The following is a 23729-nucleotide window of genomic DNA, read 5'->3' as shown; positions in this document are numbered from 1 at the left end:
GGTCTGACAAGTGATTTTAGAAAATGAGAATAGACAGAGTATGTTTCTCCTCTCCTGTTTGCAGAAACTCACAAGTTATTTTCATTGTGAACACTAGAAATGTATTGATTTAGCCAAGTGAAGGATGTGCATTTTTTTAAAAAAAATTTTTTTAATTGATTTTTAGAGGGAGAGGAAGGGAGAGGGAGAGAGAGAGAAGCATAGATGTGAGAATGGAACATTGATCCACATACCCCTCCACCCCCCACCCCCGCACTGGGGATCAAGCCCACAACCCAAGGTATGTGCCCTGACCAGGAATCGAACCGGCTATCTTTTGTTACATGGGATGATGCCCATCCAACTGAGCCACACCAGCCAGGGCAAGGATGTACATTTTTTAGGTAAGGAGTTACCGGGCTGATTATACTGAAGCAGGGGTTCTCAGAGTACGGTCAGAAGACCAACAGCAGCAGCGGCATCACCTGAGAACCAGTTACAAGTGCAAATGCCTGTGCGAAAGGGTGGCACTTACAACTCTCCTGGTCAGCTGTCAGGCAAGGAAAGACTGTGTGGTGCCATATGAGTGGCATCTTTAAAACACTGCAAAACACGTGTGAAAACCTAAATCCCAGGCCTTCCCCTCTGTGAAGTATTCCCTGATCACAGTAATGAAAATGAGGCAATATTTCCTCTATTCTACTGCTGCTGAAATGTTCCCTGTTAGGATTGGCCCGGTTTCTTATTCAACGTAGTTTTTCTTGCAGCGCTCAGCATGTTTAATTGGTATGTTTAAAAATTAAAATTAAATGGAATGAATGCCTAAGGTAAACAAATGCGGGGCAATTTATCACACGGTGTTCAAATTCCTACTTTAGACTGGAATCGAGCATATAGTAAAGGAAGGAAGAGAAAACATACACAGAGGTAAAAGGGGAAGGATATGGAGAGAGCTAGATAGGAGGAAATGTCAGGGAAGACTGACTCTGTCTTCGAGTATTGAATTTCCTTTGACTTTTTGGTGCGTGCTCAAATTAGTTATTTCATAGGGCTGTAGTAAAACTTTTTTCAATTAAATTTTCAAATTCAATTTAATTTAATTTTAAAATTGTTTGGATTTCTACTGAGCACTGAGCCCCACCTTGTTTGGAGCTGCTGGAACAGGGCTAAAAAACTGCATTTAAGGAACTCATAGTCTGGGGCAGTTTCTCAACCTCGGCACTACTGGTATTTGGAGCCAGATAATCCTTTGTGTGGGGGTGTCCTGTGCATTGTCGGATGCTGGGTGGTATCCCTGGCTCTATCCAGTAGATGCCAGGATCACCCCATCTTCAACTGTGATAATCAAAAATGTCATTAGACATTGCCAAGTGCCTCCTGGGGACAAAAATCTCCTCCAGTTGAGAACCACTGTGCTAGTGGAAGAAACAGACACAATACAGACGTCTCTCACACCTGATGAGGCAATGACTCCGAGGGCCGAGAGGAGTACATAAGGGGCATCTCACAAAGACTGAGGGTGGCGGGGGACTAGGACGACTTTGGGCAGGAAATAAAGTGGAGTGGAAACCTGAAAACTGAGCATCAGCCTATGGGGAAGTGAAGGAGAAGGGAGCAGGAGGAAGACCAAGGAGGGAGGAAGATCGAGGCGTGATGGGGGATGACGTGTTCCAGGCTGAGGGCACAGAATGAGGAAATGCACAGAGGTTTGAACCAGCATGTGATATTAGGGACCTAGAAGCTGGTAAGTGCCGTGTTACCCAAGTGTGAAGTACAAAGCGGGGGGATAGTGGGTTTTGCAGACCCGAGGCCACAGACACATTTATCATTGCCCAAGGTCAGTCTTCTATTACCCTGTACAGCGAGGTTGTAATTATCCATTTTTCTCTTGTCGTTGCTGGGGAGCCCATTAAATACTTGCCACTGTATTTGGTTCCAAGAGTTAATAGACTCTAGCATCTTTTATTTCTTCACCTAGCACTGAAATCAGCTGAGCTTTTGCCAAATCTCAGATATGTTTTTATTCAGGTTTGGGGCAGGGATATTTAAAAAAATGGGTAATACATGAAAATAAAGAAGAAAATAGCTTTAGCAATTGTTTTTTAATTCAACCTAAAGCTTTTCATAAAGGTTAAAAAAATTAAGGGTTTGTGATCATTTTAACTGAGTTCTTTTGACTTCTTATGAACACTTAGAAAACAGGATTGGTGTCTTTTTTTTTTTTTATCCTCACCTGAGGACATTTTTCCATTTTTTGTTCAGATAGAATAGGGGAGAGAGAGAGAGGAAGAGAAAGAGAGAAACATCAACGTGAAAAGGACACATCGAGTGGTTGCCACCTGCACAACTCAATTAGGACCGGGGACAAACTGCAACCAAGGTACATGCCCTTAGCGGGAACCGAACCCGGGTCTCTCTGGACAGCAGGCCGACGCTCTAACCACTGAACCAAACTGGCCAGGGCAGATTGGTGTCTTTTTAATGCCTGTTACATAGAAAATGCTTGACCAATGTTTATTGGATAAAATATATTTACATTTGTTATCAGTAATAGTAAAAACATTTTATCTTCGTCCATTTGAGATACTGTAACAAAATATCATAGACTGGGGGGCTCATGAACAACAGAAATGTATTTTTCACAGTTCTGGAGGCTGACAGTCCATGATCAAGGTGCTGGTGGATTCAACATCTGGCAACATCCCACTTCCGGGGCATAGTTGATTTTTCACCGTAACTTCACATGGCAGAAGGGGCGAGGGGTCGCAGGGGTCTCTTCCCTGAGGACACTAATCCATTCCCGAGGACTCTGCCCTCATGATGTAAGCACCTCCCAAAGGTCCCATTATCTAATATCATCTTCTAATATATCATTGGGGATTAGGTTTCAACATAAAATTTTGAAGAGACACAAACATTCAGTGGACAGCATGTTTTTATAGAGCACAATTCATGATACATTTCTCAAGGATGTGATCTCATTTGATGACTACAATAACCCAATGAGGTAAGGAATTGTTTTCAACTCCATTACAAATTGTGTCTTATCCTTGACCCAGTATTGGCCAAGCCATACTCTTCTACCTCGTACACTGAAAGAAAACTGGTAACAGAAACATTTTATATCTCATTGAAGTGCATATTCTTATGGTAGATAGATAATAGAGAGGGTAGGCACTGTGGGTTTATAGTTTCAACTTTTTAAAAGCCCTAGAATCATTAAACAATAAAGGAAGCATGAGCCTTTAGAGTCAAACCTTTTGATTTCACGGGTGAGGAAGCTGAGGTCACATAGTTACTCAGTGGAGCCAGATTTATAACCCTCATCTCTGGACTCGTATATTTGGGAGGACACATCAGGATTTATTAATAGGTGTATTTACCTGAAATTCCCATGTCTCTCAAGCAGCAGACCACCACACATCTGTGCAGCAGGAGCCTGGATTGTGGAGGTTTCTATTGTACCGTGTGTCTTCTGTAGACACATGTTCCAGAAGAAGTCTGGCTTCGAGGACATGAGAAATAGTACATTAAAAAATGATGTGTATGCCTATTCTCTTATATCAATATTGAACAATACTATCTAGGTGTCTAAATATAATAACAGGTTTTATTTTTCCCAGAAGAGGAAGCAAGGGTCCAGAAAAGGTTAAATTTTGCATAGGATTTTATTGGCCAAGTCAACATCTGTGTGCTTCCTAACAGTGAGTCATCTCCAGTCATAAGAAGTAGGGCAGGAGGGCAGCTGGAATTTCCCAGCTCACTCCTAGGTCACTGCTTCCTGTCTCTGCTGCTCTTTATCCTTCGTGGCACAACTTCATTGGCAAAAAAAGGGAAACAGAGAGTACCCCAGATAGTTGCCTGTACTGACTTGGATGACTTCGGCTTGTGTTATGATGACTTTAGGACAAAACAAATGTCTAACTTGAATAACTATGAATAATTGGATCTCTTCCCAAGTTTTATTGCTCAATATTCCACCCAGAAAGAAACACTGACTTCACTCAGCCTGTCAAAGTCCAGCTGTGACTGACAAATGCATAGCTTGTCATAGGTGACGAAACTCAGTAGCTAGATCATCGCTGAGAGAAAGAAAAACACTTTGAGCTGTTGTGCTTTCTCCGTGTTCACATGAAAAAAAAAAATCCTTAAAACCAAAAACTGAATATATGTTGACACACCACGTATCATTCACTAGTCTTGCATGTCCCCGAACCTCAGAAGCACGAGGCCCTCGTTTGGGAGTGTGTGAGTGTATGTGTCCTCTAGAAGGTTGCAAGCCTGAGAATAGAAGGAAAGGATCTTGTTGAAATGCATTAAATTCCTATTGCAGTTAGCACATCTGGGGCATCCACTTTAGCTCTTAGAATAACACACTCCCTTGCACAGCTGTTATTTTTGTATTCCATGGGTAAACTTGAATTATCCACTGGCCTTGCTTTGAGGAAATTCATCATATCTTATTGATTCTCTCACTGTCTAGGACAATGGGGAGCACAGGAAAAATATGCAACAGATACTACTGCAACTGAATTAACTCTATCAATTCAAAGTTTTAGGGTGCCCCTTAATCATGCAAGTCTCGTTTTCCAAAACTTCACCTGCCAAGGGGAAAATCAAGAGCCTGTAGAGTCATGGCAGAATTAAATTCTAGCATTCATTCATTTTGTAATTGACATCTTTGACTCTAAGAGCTTTCTTTCCCTCTCTGTTTTTTCAAAAACAAAGTAGAACAAGACAAAACAAAAACAAAACTAAACAAAATTACTGTAACTAAAAAAAAAAGCCAAAAATGATGAGTAATCTCTAATCTAGACGAGTAGATGTCCCTAAAATCTGTGGGCCCAGGGCACAGGTGTAGATGAACAGAGGGAAGGGGGAGGCTCCCATTCTGTTCCTACTCCTGCTCTTGCCCTAGTGTGAGAGGCTTGGAGGGCACATATGATCAGCCCAGCAGGCAAGTCCAAGCTCCATGCCCACCAAGCCCCCTTGGAAAATACTTGGTTTTAGTGTTGTGCACACCAGGTAGCATGGTCCACCTGTGAGAGAATAGACTATCTAGGCCCTGGAATTGGTTTGATGTCATTTGGACAGAGAATCTAGGGTCTTGGGTACCAGGAGCATGATCTGGGTGGGGAGTGCTTGTGTATTAGGTGGGTATGGGGTCCTGTTGGGCATATTCTCTTGACCCCTAGGACACCTTGCTTCATGAGGAGCTTGGCTGGAAGAAGTTACTTTAAAAGTTAGTGTCCAGCCTGGCCGGTGTGGCTCAGTGGGTTGAACATCAACCCATGTACCAGGAGGTTGCTGGTTTGATTCCCAGTCAGGGCACATGCCCAGGTTGTGGGCCAAATCCCCAGTGGGGGGCATGCAGGAGGTGGCCAATCGATGTTCTCTCTCATTGATGTTTCTATCTCTCTCTCCCTCTCACTTCATCTCTCTCTATAATCAATAAAGAAAAAACAATTTTAAAAAAAGTTAGGGTCCTGGGAAGGATTCCCAGTTACTCAGATCTATAGGCAGCACTGCTAAAAAAAAAAAAATCACCCTAAGAACTTGTTTAAAATTCAGATTCCTACATTCTGCTTCCAGATACTCTGATGTAGCAGTTCTGTGGTGGGGCCCAGGAATCTGGCTGTGCAACCGGAGGTGGATATTCTGGTGTTTCCTGGCTTGGCTCTGCTCATTGTGGGGATGTTTACCATCAGGAGAGAGGCCTCTTTCCTCTGCCCTCCCCCAGGCCCTGAGTGACTCACCCTCCTCTGTTGCTGGACTCTCTTTGTTGTGGTTGCCAGCACCCCTGCTGTGCCTTTTGCAGACCTCGCCTGCTCCCAATATGCCTGCTCTGGTTCTGTTTCCCTGCTGCCACCGCTGAGGTTTGTTGTAAGAGGACTTGTTATTGTTCCCACAGCCGCTGTTATCAGCTGCAATCACTGGGCTGTTTCTGTTGCTAGAAAAAAAGGGCTTCCACTTCTGTCAGCTGGACTCAGGTGCTCTTCCACTGAATGACAATGGTCCTGTGGGACCCCACCCCCGCCAACATGGCCTCCCGGTTTCCATCCCTCTAGATAGTACTTGTATTTGTTCTCTGAGACCGGAGAATGGGCCCATGTCCCTCAGTATTCCCATTTTCTTGGGGCATTTCCCTCCCCAGAACTTAGGGCAACCCTTCTATTCTCCAAAAGCTTCTGAATCTGAGGACCCAAGACTTGGGTCTCAGCCTAACATCCTTCTTCTCTCTTCCTTCAGGGAGTTCACATTACTTTCTAAGCTTCCTGGATTCCTGAGGCAGGTAGGCCTGTGACTGAACTTCACTATGACCTTTGTCACACTTACATGACAGATGTATTAAAAGGATTAAATAAATAGTTGCAAAATCACTTATTACTATTTTTGTGTAAAAGATGTGAGAAGTATGAAGAATGGACAAGGCCAAAAATTATATAATTATGCATCTACTTAAAAGCATGATAAACTATGGGCCCAGAACAGAAAAATTTAGTTAGAAGATATTTAGATATTGAACAAAAATTCCTGTGACTTTGTGAATAATAAATTCTGCTGTGGTAAACCTGTGCACATAAAATAATGTCTGTACATTGCCTTTAGTATGTGTGTATATAAATATACTATACTGTACTATACTGTACTATACTATACTATAAAATAAATGCATTTGTCAAAATTTTTGGCTTCATGTGTTCTAAAATAATCTTTTGAGATATTCATTCAAGTTTGTTTTCAGGTTTATTTTCTTCTTTCTTTGCCTTAACTATGTTTTACTCAGTGACATTCATTGCTTCTGGGGTAAAGTGACTCAGAAGAATACTTAACCGAGATTTAATGTTTGTCCTTTGAGTAATAAATCCACTGGTCTGGGCATAAGAGAGAAATTTTAGAATAAAACTATCAAATTAAACCAGTTTTTTCCACCTGTAACTAGATAAAAATTTCCAGGAGAAAGGAGAGAATGGAGAGAAGAGAGTGAAGACTTGAATCCTTGCTAAGGGTTTTCCCCGAGTTCTGAGGGTAGAGGCTAGAGCTGCTCCCCCATTCCGACCCTCCATGGGTTCTAGGATTGAAGATCAGACAGTCTCATAGGATTTAGGGCACAAGAAGAACTCAGAATTTCTACATGACCATCATGAATTGGGAATAAAAAAATATCACTAAGGTGTATCTGGACAGGTGCATATGAGACAACTTCATGGGGTTTCTTCAAAGCTCAGGGCAGCGGGAGAGCAGCAGAATACTTTATGTGGCTGAGAGCTGTATAGTCACGAAAAAGAGCTTCAGAGCTAAACGATCTTGCAGTGAAAATACATGATACAGTAGGGCCAGCTGAACTTGTGTGGAGCAACAACTGAAGACCAGTTGGGAATGAGAATGGATAAGTAGATGCAGTCAGGATATACGATTGCCCACAACTGAGGTTTCTTTCTTCATTAAAAAAAATTTTTTTTTTCTTTATTGATTTTTAGAGAGAGAAGAAAGAAGAGGGAAAGAGAGATAGAAGCATCTATGGGAGAGAACATCGATTGGCTGCGTCCTGCATGCCCTCCATTGGGGATTTGGCCAACAACCTGGGCATGTGCCCTGACCGGGAAGTGAACCGGTGACCTCTGGGTGAATGGGTCTATGCTCAACCACTGAGTCACACGGGCTGGGCATCTTTCTTCATTTTTATGAATTATCTTGCAGTATGTAATTCTGCAAGATAATTGCTGTACTATTGCTATACTGCTGATGATAAATGCTATAATTCATGAGTTCGAGAATAATCTCAGCTACTGCCCCACTAGCTGTCTCTCTCCTGAGATTCCAGTGAAATGCATGCAAGGTCTTCGCAATGTATTTTCCCTGGCTCTTACTTCCTTTCTTGTATTTCTCATTTTTATGTCTTTGTGTTTCATTCTAGATAATTTATTGTGACCTATTTTCAGTTCACTGATTCTTTTTTTTTTCGCAGTGTCTAGTACAGTGTTAAGTCTGTTTATTGAATTCCTGATTTCAATGATAAAATTTTGTAGTTCTAAGATATCTAATTTGTTTCCTGTTTTCTGCCAGAATTTTTAAGCTTGACTTTTACCTCCTTGAAGTTAGTGAACACAGTTGTATATAAACCTTTTAAAATAATTCTAACATCTTGAGCCTCTGGAGTATATTTCTGTTGCCCATGGTTTATATTCATATTATCTGGTCTACTCATATACTTTGATTGTATGCTAGACATTTTTTGGGCAATCAGTTTTCCAAACACAAAGTACACGAATAATTTGAAGCCTAGAATGACTCCCCCCCCCCCCCCCCCAAAGAGGATATTTAATTACTTTAGCCAATTGCCTGGGATCGCTAATAATTCAGAATGAACTTAATACAAGTTCCAGGTGATATTTTCCAGGTCACCTAGAATATGTGTAGTTCATAAAAGGAGTAGTAGTTTACTTTCAGCTTACCTTTACTTCTAGGGTACAACTCTGGTCTCCCAGTCCAAAGTGAGGGATAGATTATAGAATTCCCACCTTGCTTGGCTCTAGACACTGGTTTTTGTCTTACAGCTTTGTGAAGGTATCAGAAGTACAACTAAGCTTTTTGGCTGCCTTTCTCCAATTGGCAAAAACCTCCAATTTAAAAGTGTCCCCAAGTACCAAGCTTACCTATTTGGATTCCCATCCCTCTGTACTGGGGACTGGTAATTCATCATAGCATATTAGCCCTTTGATGCCTCCAAGATTTTTGTCTCTTAAAATGTCATCAAGCCTTCTTAGTCATCTTTCATGAGAGGATTGTTTCATATTACCTAGTCTGCCAGCAGAAGTAAATTTTGATTAAAAATGCTTTATAGGACTTGAAGTCATCTTGAAGCTCTATGTTCATGACTCTGTGGAAAAGGGAAAAAATGATGAGGGAGATGAAGCAGACTCTCAGGAGCCATGCTGATTTTGGACCATGGACTATGGTAAGACTTTTAAAAGAGTACTGTAGAGTGTTTTAATTTTCTTGGACAGATTCAAATTAATCTTCAGAAAGACAAAATGCAAATGTAGTCTTGTAAGAGCTTGCTGATGAGAGTAAATTTTCGGAGTGCTTGAGGAATGCTGGAGAAGGAAAAGGCAAAGTAATCTATTTGTAATGACCCTGTGGCTCGGAATTCCTGAATGGGGGTCAGTCTACTAGTCTGGGTTTAGACTTGCTTGGCATAGAGCATCCTGACACTAACAAACTGACTTATCCCTTCATCTTCATACATGCAGAAATTGTCAGGGGGTGGGGGTGGGTGGGGCGGGAAGCTACATTCTATAGTAAGGCCTGATTCTTCCCTAGCCTTGGAGAGGGATGCTTATGATAGCTGCTAGGACGTTGTGGAGTGTACTTATAAAGAGAACTCCCACAGCTCATAATCCATAGCTTGAGACAGGCTTGTGAGATCTTGAGGAACCCAAGAGAGATCCCTGGCTCTAGAAGGACCTTTGGGCAGCCAGACTGATTTCCTTTTAGCCAAGCAGATAACTCTGCTCCAGAGATTGGGTGATAAATTGATGGAGAAAGAGGAATCCATGGGTGTGAGCTGCTGCTTTAAGCAGACTGCTGTTCCCCCTCCTTATTTTCTCCTGAACATACTCTACCAGAGATGTCTCCCAGCAACCACCAGAGTTGTGGCTGAGAGCACCCAGGCAATCTGATGAGCCTGGGGAGATGCCAGCCACACAGCCTTGCACTGCTTGTCACGTGAGTGTTCTTGTTCAGGGGAGACAGACGACAAACTCCGAGCAGACACCCATTTGAAGTAGCTTATGCAAACAATGAGAATTTATGACAAGGATATAGGACACTCACAAAGTCTAAGACAGGGAAATAGCTAAGCCTCAGGAGTAAACTAGACAAGAGACTTGAACACCTCTTCCTCTGTGTCTGATTTCAGGCTTTTCTCTCTCTCTCTTTTTGTGGACTCGTTTTTTTCTACTTTTTCATGCATAAATGGAAAAATACAGTTGCTGAAAGTTACCAATATTGAATGTTCCACCTCCAGCTACCTGCAAAGAAACAGCTGTCTCGCTTTCTTCTCTTTTCCAATTCCAGATTGTGGGGCCAGATGCCTTCTCCTGGCCCAGCGGATTGTGGTCCTGGGGTCATGGGGTAGGGCCATGAAGCTAGGATCCATCTCTTAAGCTATTTGGATGGACAGTAGTTCACAGGAAAGGTGGTGGAGACGCTAACAAATATAAAAGGGCTCCGTCGAAGAAAGCTCTTTGAGATGATCCAATTATATTTATATACATTCTGGAAAAATTCTTCACTCTTACAACCAGGAACTGGTAAAAAATTAATTAAAAGATTGTACCCATAAAGAAATTATAACTGATTGGTTAATAGCTAATATAGTTGTGGATTATGTAATTTCTTAAAGTTGTGGTTAATATTTGAATCTATGTACTATTTTGGCACATAGGAAAAAATCCCAGATATTTTGAAAACCATCATCAGAAAAATATTTATGAAAATATTAACGGAATCACAGATATTTAGTTCCTGTGAGAAGGTCCAGTTTAACTTCCCTACTTTACTGATGAAGAAACTGAGAGCTCAATTCACAAGATTGTAAATTTTTTTTCCCCGGCAAAAAGCTTTATTGTTTCCATTTGGTCCAATGCTTAGGAGACGGCTCCGGGGTGGTTAAAGGATGCCTGGTGGTTTCAGGGAGAGGCTCAGGCAAAAGCCAGACACCAGGGGATGCAGAGGGGCCTCCAAGGCCTCTGGGCTCCAAAGGCACCTAGTCGCGCTGGAGGGTGAGCCTTTGGGAGAGATGCCCGCCCAGCTCAGCCTGGGGGCGGCCAATCTGCGGAGGTGAGTCAGGTGTCGCCCACCTTCTTTATGAGTTTCACCTGCTCACCCAGGACATGGTTCTCCAGGAAGTCACAGAGATGAGGGTCCATGTGGGCAGAGCCCAGGACATGCAGATTCACAAGGGCCTGGTTCAGGTTCTTCTGCAAGGCCAGGGGCCATGGCATCCTTAGTTCTACCCTACTCACCGCGGGAAGGCTGCAGCACAGCCTGGAAGAAGGTGTGGCTGCTGCTCTGAAAACCATCTTTTTTAAAAAAATTTATTTATTTTTATCTTCACCAGAGGTTTTTGCATGTATCTTCTAAAGTGGGGAGGGAGAGAGAAAGAGAAACATCGGTACGAGAGAGACACATCGAGTGGTTGCCACCCACATGACTGGAACCGGGGCTGAGGACAAACTGCAACCAAGGTACATGCCCTTATCGGGAACCGAACTCAGGACTCTCTGGTCCGCAGGCTGACTCTCTAACCACTGAGCAAACTGGCCAGGGCTGGTTTTGCATCTTTAAGAGACCTTGATACCCTTGCGCCTCTCCTCCGCCAGCTCTCAGAAGAAGTGGCCCACGCCCTCCAGAGCCACACTGTCACAGTCGAAACAGAAGACCAGAGAGAGGTAGGTGTAGGAGGACCACGGATGCAGGTTGACCTGGGAGCTCATGGTTGTTCAGGAATGAGGACTTCAGGTCAATTCACGGAGTTGGCTGGTCTCAGAGGCTGGATGGCTGAGATAGTTCTGAGGGTGGTGACTGGAAAAGGGGTTGGAGGGTGGCGGAAGCTGGAGGAAGGGGTGTCCCTGGGTCTGTTCTGTCCAAACACTGTTGAAGCAAGAGACAGATCTGGGGGACCACCGAGGGCACTGCTGATTGTAAAAAAAAAAATTAAAGCTTCTTTTAGGTTTTTATTCTGAATGCTTTTTAAAAAAATCCCTGAAAATAGTGGTTAAGAAATAAAAAAAGTCCAAAGACCAGGCTGACAGACTGTTATAAAGATTTAGAGTACACAAAGATGCGGTGAAAGAAAAGGATTATTATTAATTTTTTTTATACCAAAGTAGAAATGGTTTATTTTCAGTATCACTACTCTTGCTTCAGGTGTATATCTATTATCTGTTAAGCTGATCCTTGCGAATTGTCCCAGTTCCTAGACAAAGACAGTTGTTGATTCATGGGTCTCTTAGAAAGAAAAACTAGCTGGGTGTGTTGCAGCCCCATGACTCATGCGCGCTGTTGCTTAAGGCTCTATTTGTCATGGAAGAAAGAATGGTTTCAAGGGAAACTATAAGTCTGCCTAAAATGACATGGTTCACCTCTGTTCCGAGGAACTCATCTTTTCAGTATGTTGTCCAATGTGCTACAACACTACCCTTGTAAACTGTTAGCACTGCAGGAAGAAACTCTCCTAGACTTGCGTGGGAGACTTTGTCCCTGAAAGTTCAGATTTCTCCTGGAAGCTCATATTTGTATCATTGTTTCAACTGCCTTCTCAGATTCCCTTGGTAACAAATTGCACGTCTTCTTACCTCGGCTGCCTTTAAACTTTGCCACTCATCACCTTTCTTTTCCCTCCAATCCAGCTTACAAACCACAGTGACGTGAGGGTCCTTGATAGGCCAATGTGTCCTTTCACTTTTTGCCTCCAGAACCTTCAGTGGATCCATCTCACCTCTAAAATTTAATTGTAGCCACTCATTCTGAATTTCAGGGTTCTACAACCTGCATATTGAGTTGACCTTGTCTCTTCCTACATTTTTTTATCCTCATCGGAGCACTTTTTTGTGTTTTTATCTTCAGACAGAGCAGGAGGGAGAGAAGGAGGAAGAGAGAGAGAGAAACATTGATGTGAGAGAGACACACCGACTGGCTGCCACCCACACGACCCCAACCGGGGCCAGGGCCAAACCGCAACCAAGGTACGTGCCCTTAGCCAGAAACGAACCAGAGACTCTCTGGTCCACAGGCCGATGCTCTAACTGCTGAGCCAAACCAGCCAGGGTTCTTCCTACATTTTAATATTTGTCCTTTATCTCATGAAGCAGATAGGAAGATGGAGTTCCGTGTGTGTCCTAAGCATTTCATGCTTAGTCTCCACTATCGAATTTTATTCCATTTATTTTCTTTTCAGAGGCTGACGTGATTCCTTGTTAAGATGCAAGGACAGAGGTGGTGAAATCAGGGGCAGCCAGGCCAGCTTTCTGCCAGGAACCAGGCTCAGCGGGGCTTGCTTATCTCTGCTGGTGATTGCCCTCGACTCCTTTACTTTTTTCTTTTAATCCCACGCCCTCTCCAAGGCAGGAGCTGTGTCTTTCTAGAACTTGTTCTCCATGTTTATCCTCATCCTGACTGTGAAAGCTGGCACTTAGGCCTGCTTCTGTCCTTGCAATCTGACCCTGTCCCTGCAGGGACGTATTGGTAGTCATTTCTTCTTGTCCCCAGTCAGTATTTCCAGACTTCATCATGGTCATTTTGATGCCTCTTTCTGTGACTGCTACAAACCGCTAGCACTCATGTGAGAGGCCGCATGATGTATTGGTTAAGAGCACAGGCTATAGGCCAACTCTGTGGGCTTGAAGCCCAACACTGTGTGACTAAGGCAAGTTACATAACCACTCCATGCCTCAGTTTCCCCATCTGTGAAATGGAGCTAAACAGTACCTCCTCAGAGAGTTGTCACAAGGCTTCCTTGAGTTAGTACAAGTATAGTGATTAGTTATTCTTCTCAACTTAGCTGCTCTGCTTCCTATAAATACAATCACCAACACTACCTTTCTTTATTAAAACTTCTGACCCTTTGGGGGGCTCGGCCAAGCCTGAGCTAGATTGGCTTCTCTGAGTTAAAGTTTGCATCTGCCCTCCTTTTCAAAGCCAAACTCTTCTTTTGCCATCTTTAGCCCCATAATCTTTTATTTCTCTCACCTACATAGATGGCCACCTTTTCTGAAAGATCATGGCCCTCATTGGGCTAGCCACCTATTTTGATGCGGCAGCACACATGTCCCTTAACCAACTCTTACCTTTTTATCTTGATCTCTCCAATCAAATTGAAAACGTCCGGGTGTGAAGGATGGAAGATCATCCCTTTGAATCATTCCGTAGCCTATAGAACAATAGATACTGAGTAAGTGTTTGTCTGAAAGAATTGTTTAAGTAACTACACTTCCTTAAGGAGTCTAGAAGCCTTCCAAGACGGTTTTGATGGTATTAACTTTAGAAGACAAAGCTTGATGGGTGAAAATTTCCTGATTGCCGGTGTTCCATATGATTCTCATGAATGAGGGACGTATGACTAGCCTGAGGGATCTGAGGGTAGGAAAAACTTTCTTGGCATCCCTGTTTGTAACTTTAGGAAGAAGGGAGTTTCTAGACTGTGTTAGCAGACATAGCCTAAAACTGAAAGGCGGGATAAAGTAAAAAAGGATTATAAAATAAACAAACAAAACCTGAGTAAAGTGTTTGGAGTCATGACCTAGGACATGTCATGACCTAGGACATGACTTCTCTGACTCATAGAACTCGCTTTTAAATGTATAAAATGAAAATATGGCTGGGTCTTGTCTTGGTTTTCATTATATGATGATTTTTTAAAAATGAGCGTGTTGTGCCCTGGCCAGGTGGCTCAGTTGGTTGGAGCATTGTCACAGTATTCCAAGGTTGCAGGTTTGATCCCTAGTCAGGGCACATACAAGAATGAACCAATGAATGCATAAATAAGGGGAATAAGAAATTAAGGCTTCTTTTTCTCTCCTCTTCCTTCCCCTTTCTCTGCAATCAATTAAAAAGTTTTGTATTTGATTCCATTAGAGCACATACTTAGGTTGCAGGTTTGAGGCAACTGATCAATGTTTCTCTCTCATATTGATGTTTCTCTTTCTCTCTCTTTCTCCACCCCCCCCCCCATTCTTCTCTCTCTAAAACCAATAAGCATATCCTCAGGTGAGGATTAAAAAAAATGAAGGTGTCACTTTACATTTTATCTTTACTGTTATACCTGCTTTTGTGTGTCTGGGGTTGCCTTTGAGCCATGAGAAAGGCTTTTCCTCGCCAAACCAGTTTCTCCCTCATCTCAACCACCATCCACTAATTGTTTAAACCACAAATGTGGGACTTCTTGATTCCACCTTTTGTTCACTCTTGCCATCATATAGTGGTAAATTTTATCAGTTCTGTTTCAAATATATCTGCTGTGTCTCAGGCCTTTCCACTGCTTTTCATCTCCTCTGCCGTCGACTTGATCCAAGCCATAACCACTGTTCATTTAGATCGGGGAGGGGGGCTTTTTTCTGCCAAGGGCCATTTGGATATTGATAAAATCATGTGCAGGCCAACTTAAAAATGAGCCTGCTATATTTGGTCAAACATTTAATTAACGCACCCCTAATATGATGGCTGGAACTGCTTCTCTTTGGTGAGGTGTGTGATGTCAGCTGGTGGTGATGATGTTGCTACTCGCAACTGCTTTTCCAGGTTTGCGTGGGTCAGTCTGGAGCACAGTCGACTCCTTGCGATGGTAAATTTTGAGAAGAACTGCTCGCAGCAGTAAGTTGTTCTGAACACAGATGCCTATTTCAATGCATGTCTCCTCAAAGTGGGAAATTCATCATTGCTTATGTAACATTTATAGAACTCAGGCAGTGGGAGGTGGTTGTACCTAGCTTTCAGCTCATCATTGCTTTGCAGCTGAATGACTTTGTGTTGTAGGGTATCAGGCACATCAGCTGCTTCCACATTCAATGGTGTAGCAAAGATGTTCATTTCCACTTGTTTACTTTTCACATCCTTGAATCTTTCATTAAATGCCTCAGTTTGCACATTCATCAGCATATTTGAGTGTCCTAGGAGGCTTTTGTTCTTCCAGAGTGGGGAAACGCACCATATTATTCCTTTCTAGTTGCACTTTCCACAGCCTTAATTTAGCTTCAGATGATTTCATGTTTGAAAGCAGGGAGCTGAGAAGCTTGTTGGGGCCCTGCAGCTAAATGTTCAGTTTTGAGAGGTACTTGGTAATGTCCACTATGAACGCTAAATCACACAGCCACTTGCAATCATTGAGTTCCCTGACAGGTTTTCCCTTCATCTAAATGAACTGCTTGACTTCATCCCGAAGTTTGTAAAACCTCATGAGCATGTTCCCAAGACTCAGCCACAGCACTTCACAGTGATAAACAAGGTCACTGTACTTAGAGTCAAGATCATTCAGTAACTCCTTAAACTGGTGGCTGTTAAACCCTCTGCTTTTGACAAAATTTATGCATGACACTACTGTTGACATCACATTGTTGAGCCACAGAGAGTACACAGAGAGACTTTCTTGGTGTATGATGCAGTGGCATATAATTAAATCACTTGAATCAAGACTGAGATGATTCAGTTCTTTCCTGACAAATTCAATTAACCACGGCTAGAACTCCAGCTGTAGTAAGGCCACTTAACTTTTTAAATGTTAGCTCAAGTGCTCGCTTTGGCAGCACATATTCTAAAATTGGAACTATACAGAGAAGATTAGCATGGCCCTGTGCTAGGATGACACGCAAATTCGTGAAGTGTTCCATATTCAAAAAAGTAAATAAATAAAATAAAATGTTAGCTCAAGCCCAGCCAGTGTGGCTCAGTGCTTAAGCATCGACCCATGCAATCAAAGGTCACCAGTTCGAGTCCTGGTCAGGGCACGTGCCCAGGTTGTGGGCCTGATCCCCCAGTGGGGGGCATGCAGGAGGTAGCCAGTCGATGTTCTCTCTCATCGATGTTTCTCTCTCTCTCTCCTTCTCCCTTCCTCTCTCTCTAAAAATCAATAAAGAGAGGGGGGAAAAAGGAGAAACACCTGTAACAAAAAAATTAATTAAAATTGGAGGAAAAAAACAACCCCCCCCCCCAATAAAAAATAAATAAATAGCCTTGACCAGTTCAGCTCAGTGGTATAGTGTCAGCCTATGGACCAATGACTTGAGGGTTCGATTCCGGCCAAGGGCACGTACCTCAGTTGTGGTTTTTCCCTGGCCTTGGTTGGGGTCATGCGGGAGGCAACCAGTTCATGTGTCTCTCTCATGTCGATGTTTCTCTCTCTCTCTCCCTTTCTCTCCTTCTCCCTCCCTCGTACTTTATCTAAGATAAATAGAAAAATATCCTCAAGTGAGGATTTTAAAAAATAACAATAATAAATAAATAAATACATCAATCAATAAATAAAATGTTAGCTCAAGTCATTTCACTGATAAAACAAGTCCTCACCTCGCGCAGTGCCACATGTGGCTTCCAGTGACGGCAGTTCCTCTCGCGTGTCAAATTCTGCAGTTATCCCACGAACAAAAACGACCAGTTGGGCAGTATTTGTTACGTTCGTTGTCTCGTCATGGGCCAGAGAGAAATACTGGAAATCTGCAGCATCCTTCAGTGTTTTTTCAATATCGTGTGCTAAGTCAGTAATCTGTCTGAGACGGTTCTCCGAGACAGACTACCACTCTGAAATAATTTCATTTTGTCCGGTGCTGACGACTCCACAGCAGCCGCCACACACTGTGTCACAGGCTCTCCCTCTGCACGAGGCCTCGGCTTCTTTGTGATTAGTTCGCTCACTACGGAACTTGTCTGAATAATGTTGTCTCTGTCGCAAGGAGGCCTCATGAAAGTGACTTGTTGTGATTCCAAACTCCACTGAAGGGCATTTATTTTATTCAGACGCCTCTGGCCTTCCAATTTATTGAGTTTAGCATATTTTGAGCTCTTACGATGCTCCAGATCGGCTTTTTTCATTACTGCTAACACATTGCCACAAACTAGGCACACAGGTTTGCCTTTAACTTCAACAAAAACATAATCTTGGAAAGATCAACACTCTACATTAACTTTTTTTTCTTTGCAGTTGCCATTTGTAGGATGTCACACCACTTCAGTTTTTTGTTTTTCTTCACTGATTTTAGAGAGAGAGAAAAGGAGAGAGAGATAGACGCATTGATGAGAGAGAACATCGACTGGCTGCCTCCTGCATGCCCCCCACCGGGGATTGGGCCCACAACCTGGGCATGTGCCGTGACTGGGAATCGAACCGCTGCCTGTTGGTGCATGGGTTGATGCTCAACCACTGAGCCACACCGGCCGGGCCCACTTAAGTTTTAATAACTATCCAGTGTTATTACATTATTTTAATAATTTAATGATTGCCAGTGATGCAATTATTTTGCTTTGATTGTTGTTCTAAATGTGCGTCTTGGATTTGGAACATATCCAGTGCTCGTATCATTGACTCTTAAAGTCTTTTCTGTGTATTGTAATTTTCTTAATCTTCATCTGAGATTCAGTGTTTTCAAGGATTGTTGATTGTGGACGTGTGGATAAAAAGGTTGGATTGGAGTTATCATCTGTGTCAACAAAGAAGTCAGCAACATCGATGACAGTCATCGGAGGCAAGGTCATCACGTTGCGAAGAACCATCTCATTGCATCTTGTCTCGTCATCACTGGATCGCCGTAGTTTCACCACAGTGTGTTAACATTTTGGCAACGTGTATACTCCCAGCCTGGCGCTGACTGTTCTCTGAGTCACCGCAATACAGGCAGATGGACTATGAGCAGCTGATGAGAAGCAGACGTGTCTGTCCTGTCATGTACTTGTATGTGTCCTGTCTATCCTCTAATGGACTTTCCTTGCTTGTCCCTCAACATTTGTTATTATTATGATTCACTTAATATAAATTTAGGTTGCTAAGAAAAAAGCTCCTGGATTTATTGAATTTCAAGTCCCACCTGCGGCTGTCTTGGCAGGGCCAGGCCAAATGGTTTCGAGGGCCTTACACGGCCCCGGACGTTCCCCAACCCTGCTTTAGATTATGGAAATAATCTTCTTTATCTCCATGTTTTCACTCTTTACTTTCCTACCATCTATTTTCAGCACTGCGGCCAGAGTTATCTTGTGAAAACAAATTTGACCACACTACTTTCTTCCTTAAAATACTTCAGTATTTTCTTTTTGTGCTAAAAATAAAATTTAAATTAGTTTCTGTAGCTGATAGGAGGCTATATAATTTGGCCCCTGCCTACTTCTCCAGGCACAACCCAAGGCATTCTCTATTTTACATACTCTCTTCCAGCCACATTTATTATTATTCTTATTTTTAATCCTCACCCGACGATATTTTCTATCTATTTTCAGGTAGACAGAGAGGGAGAGACACGGAGAGAGAAACATCAACTTGAGAGGGACACATAGACCGGTTGCCTCCCGCACGACCCTGACCAGGGCCAGGGATGAAACGCAACTGAGGTATATGCCCTTCACCAGAATCGAACCTGCGACTATTGGTCTGCGGGCTAATGCTCTATTGCTGAGCCAGACCGACGAGGCCTTTATTATTATTTTTAATCCCTCAAACACACCCTGCTTTTTTTTTTTAATAATCCACAGTGTTTGCTCTGGTTGTTCCTTCTACGTGGAATTATTTTAGCCCTGCCCTTTGAATGGACTGTTTCTTCTCATTTTTCAGTTTTAGTACTTTGAAATTATATTGATGTGTCTTTTAAGAAAGAAAAAAAAAACACCAAACTCTTATACCACTATATTAGTCTGTCACAATAATGTATAATAATATTAAAGTTTCTCTTTTTAAGCCTTAATGTGGCACATTTGCCAGTAAGTTTATTAAAATTGATCTTTAGCTATTCAGGTTCAATAAGCAATATAACCAGATTTGTCAACCTGTCTTTACTATAGTTAATCAAAGAATAATTTTCATCAAGTTTAATTTTGAAAAGTCTCTTTTACACAAAGCAACAGATGTAGTTCAGAAAATCTTAAACAAATAAATACATTTGGCAGAATCATAGTAATGCTATTGCACAATATTTCCAGAAACTATAAAATTGGCCACATTACTGCTTCTTTGAGGTAGATTCTAGTAGCTTTCAGATGTCTCTTCACTCAAAATGTTTCACCAAAGTATCTTCACTAAAAACATTTATCATAAATTTGTCATATATGCTAAAAAATCTCTGAAGTTCTTCTGCAAAAAAGTTAGAGAAAATAACTAAATGATAGCAAAGACTGATAATATAAAATTCATCGGTTTAGAACAAGTGCCCATTCTTAGTAAAAATGATCAATGTACTCAAACGTCCTTTTGATTTTATTGTTGCTGCTGGTTTTTTTCTTTAGAGTTTGATTTTTTTCTATGCAAATATCCATTTTCTTAACATTTGTTGTATATTTATTGGCCTCCTCTACAATTTCTGCGCACTGATCTTCAAGGAAAAATTTTAAAGTTTGGTATTTCACACATTGTCCAAAGCCGATTCTGTCTCAGCAAATGTATTTGTCTGATTTGCCTCAACTAAAACTTCATTCCAGAAAAGAGTTAACTCAGAAAAGAAAATTCGCCTCGGCAAAGGAAAAAGTCTGACTGATCTTCTTTGGTATACATTTTCTTTAGTATCTTATAGTACTTCAAAGTTGGGGTTAACTTTTTAAACTTTGTGTTTATTCTGTGTACAGCTTCAAAATGAACACTCCATTGTGTCTGAAAAAACCTTTTCACTCATACGTACAATCTTCAGCTTTTTCCATCAACAAATCTTTTCAAAATTGATGAAAAGGAGGAATATATTTTTTCAAAGTTTTTGAAAAACATCATAAGTAAAGAAAAATCCAAAATTGTGATCTCTTCAAAGATTTGGAGGATGGCAAGGCACAGATAAAATTTGGGATTAATCTCTTTGACTATTTACCCAAACCCCACAGTGAGTAATGGCTACAGTTGCAGCACTGTCGTAGATACATATATTTTTACCACACTGGAGGTTTATGTCCAGTCTTTTACTATCCAGTTGTGCTGTGACTTTTATGTGAGTTCAGCAGCAGTTATCCCAGAAATAGGAGAGAAACCCAAGAATGAGTCCTTCCTTTCGAATTTGCCATCCACGATGCAGACATAACTGAGCACTTCACATTTGCTCGGGGTGCAAAACATCTGGAGGATTAAGAGCTATGAAAAATGCCCAAAGACTTGGAGACACAAACAGAGACCAAAGCTAACTCAAATCATTCCGTACCTCCTTGGGCCTAAGGTAGAAACAAGTGGGTGTAGCTGAGTGCCTTAGTTCATGCTGCTGTACACTATAGAATATCACAGACTGGTGGCTTACAGAGCAAACATTGATTCCTCACAGTCTGCAGGCTGGGAAGTCCAAGATCAAGGTGCAACAGGTCAGGTGTCCGGTGAGGCCCACTTCATAGCTTGCAGATGGCACTATTGTTGTATCCTCACATGAAGAAGGGCAGATCATCTCTTTAATGTCTTTTCTTGTAAGGGCACTAACCCCATTATGAGGGCTCCACCCTCATGACTAAATTATCTCCCAAAGGCCCCACCTCTAAATATCACCACATCGGGGATTTAGGCATCAACAAAGGAACTTCCTGGGGAAACAAACATTCAGTTCATAGCAGTGAGTCTGTGTGTACTGGGGACTGACTGTATCACTGGGAGTTCTTCAAATTAACTTCAGTGTAGAATTCAGTGTGTCTTAAAGGATAACTAATAGAAATGTGCTACTTTATAGTTTACATTATTACAACTCAACAGTAAATGCAGCAATTGTTTAGAACTTAGACCAACAAAATATTTTTTTCTCCAGAAGTGTTTTGTAATTGACATTGCTTAAAATCACCAGTGTATGATGAAGATGAAAAACAGATTGATTTCCCTGGCTCAGTGGGTCGTGGTGGTGTCCTGTGCACTGAAGAGTTCTGGGTTTAATTCCTGGTTAGAGCACATACCCAGGTTGCGGGCTCCATCCCCCGTCGGGGCATATATGGGAGGCAACCGATCAATGTTTCTCTCTCACATCGATGTTTCTCTCTCTCTCTCATCATTGAAGAACATACCCTCAGGTGAGGATTAAGAAAAAAAGTAGACTGATTTTACTGTTTTATTACTGCTTCTAAGCTTTCTAAAGACACCTCCCTGTCCCAGTCCTGGGGTACACACAAGCTCCTGAGAGCAATGTTCCCTAGTTTTAATACTTATGCCCCCTCCGTTTAATCTTAATCTCCAAATTCTCTTTATCTCCCATATAATATTTATTACACTTTGCAGTTATATATTCATTTTTTTTGTTTATGTGAAGTATCTGTCTCCCCTACTAGATTGTAGTTTGTATTCTCCATAAGGGAAGAAACGGCATCCCTTCTGCCCCCCTTTTCATTCAGTGCCTTCCACAGTGCCTGGCACACAGTGCACGAGCAATATGTATTTGCAGAGTAAATGAATGAAGGAAGATTTTATAAGAAGCAATAGATTCTCAGAGTCTAATGTTTCAAAGAAGTAACTTCATTCACAAACATCTCCTCTGGGTTTTATTACTCAGTAAAAGTGTGCGGCCAGGCCTTATACACTCAAATAGTCCCATCATAGGTGACCATCGCAAGTTATATATATATATATATATATATATATATATATATATATATATCCTCACCCGAGGACATTTTTCCATTTTTTGTTCAGACAAAGTGGGAGGGAGAGAGAGGAAGAGAGAGAGAGAGAAACATCGACATGAAAGGGACACATCGAGTGGCTGCCACCGCACGACCAGCCAGGGCTGGGGACAAACGCAACCAAGGTACATGCCCTTTGCAGGAACCGAACCCGGGTCTCTCTGGACCACAAGCCAACACTCTAACCGCTGAGCCAAACCAGCCAGGGCACAAATTATATTTTATTAAAGGCTTTAATTATGCTTTCTCTTCTGTAGTGAGTTTGCCATGTTACATTTTATTTATTTTAAGAAGCCTGCTTAGATATTTAAAAAATATATTTTTATTGGTTTGAGAGAAAGAGAGAGAGAAGTAGAAACATCAGTGTGAGAGCAACATCCATCAGCTGCCTCCTGCACACCCCCTACTGGGGATCAAGCCTGCAAACCGGGCATGTTCCCTGACCAGGAATTGAGCCAAGGACCTTGTGGTGCACTGGGCAATGTTCAACCAACTGAGCCACACTGGCCAGGGAACCACGTTACATTTTAAATGGAGGCATAATACCAACTTGAAATCACTGAGAGATTACAAGGCAATCAGCCCTGATATCTGGACACAAAGGTGAAGCAAGATCTTTTTGTAACTTGATTTGAAAGTACAGCTGCTTCAGTCCTGAGAAGTGGTTAGAGGGAGTAAAAAGGATGGTGGGTGTGGTAGACAGAATAATAGCCTCACTAAAGTGTCCCAGTTCTAATTACTGGAACCTATGAACATGTTGTGTGGCTAAAGGAACTTGGCAAATGTGATTACATTAAGAATTTTGAGAGGAGAAGATCATCCCGGTTTATCTGGGTAGCCTTAATGTAATCACAAATGTCCCTTGAAGAAAAGAGGGAGGCAGGAAAGTTGGAGAAGGAGATATGGGGATGCAAATAGAGGTCAGAGGCATTTAAAGATACAGAAAGATTTAAAGATGCTGCTGGCTTTGAACACAGAGGATTGGCCATGCGATAAGGAATGCAAGTCGCTTGAGAAGTTGGAAAAGTCAAGGAAACAGATTCTTCTCTGGAGGCTACGGAGGCATGCAGTCCTGCGGACATCTTATTGTAGCCTAATGGGATTAATTTGGGACTTCTGACTTCTAGAACTCTAAGATAACACATTTGTATTATTTTAAGCCATTAAATTTGTGGTAATATTTATAGCAACAGGAAACTAATATAGTAGACCCTGGAACCAATCTGCCCAAGCTGTCCTGTGGCTGCTCTGCACCTTAAGATGTGGCTGTTTATCTGTTTACCTGAAACCAAAGAGCTGATGGGGCAGGGGGTTGAGTCATGCTTTTTGCCTGGGCCTAGTAAGGTCTCTGTAAATCCTTGACTCAGCAATTATTGGGAAGTCACCTTTGCTATTGAACCCATGGAAACAGATGGAGTCAAGTATTCAGC

General features: G+C 42.0%; 1 non-coding gene across 1 annotated transcript; it reads left to right on the top strand.

Moving 5' to 3' along the window:
- The first annotated feature begins 16267 nt into the window (after positions 1-16267).
- LOC118630414 lies at positions 16268-16373 on the top strand. Its single transcript, XR_004959636.1, has one exon. It is a non-coding gene; the product is annotated as a U6 spliceosomal RNA (small nuclear RNA).
- Positions 16374-23729: the final 7356 nt, after the last annotated feature.

This window comes from Molossus molossus, unplaced genomic scaffold (genome assembly GCF_014108415.1).
Source record: "Molossus molossus isolate mMolMol1 unplaced genomic scaffold, mMolMol1.p scaffold_m16_p_14, whole genome shotgun sequence".
Classification (NCBI taxonomy): Eukaryota; Metazoa; Chordata; class Mammalia; order Chiroptera; family Molossidae; genus Molossus; species Molossus molossus.
The sequence above is the reverse complement of the archived record's forward strand: the minus strand, read 5'-3'. Positions and strand labels throughout refer to the sequence as shown.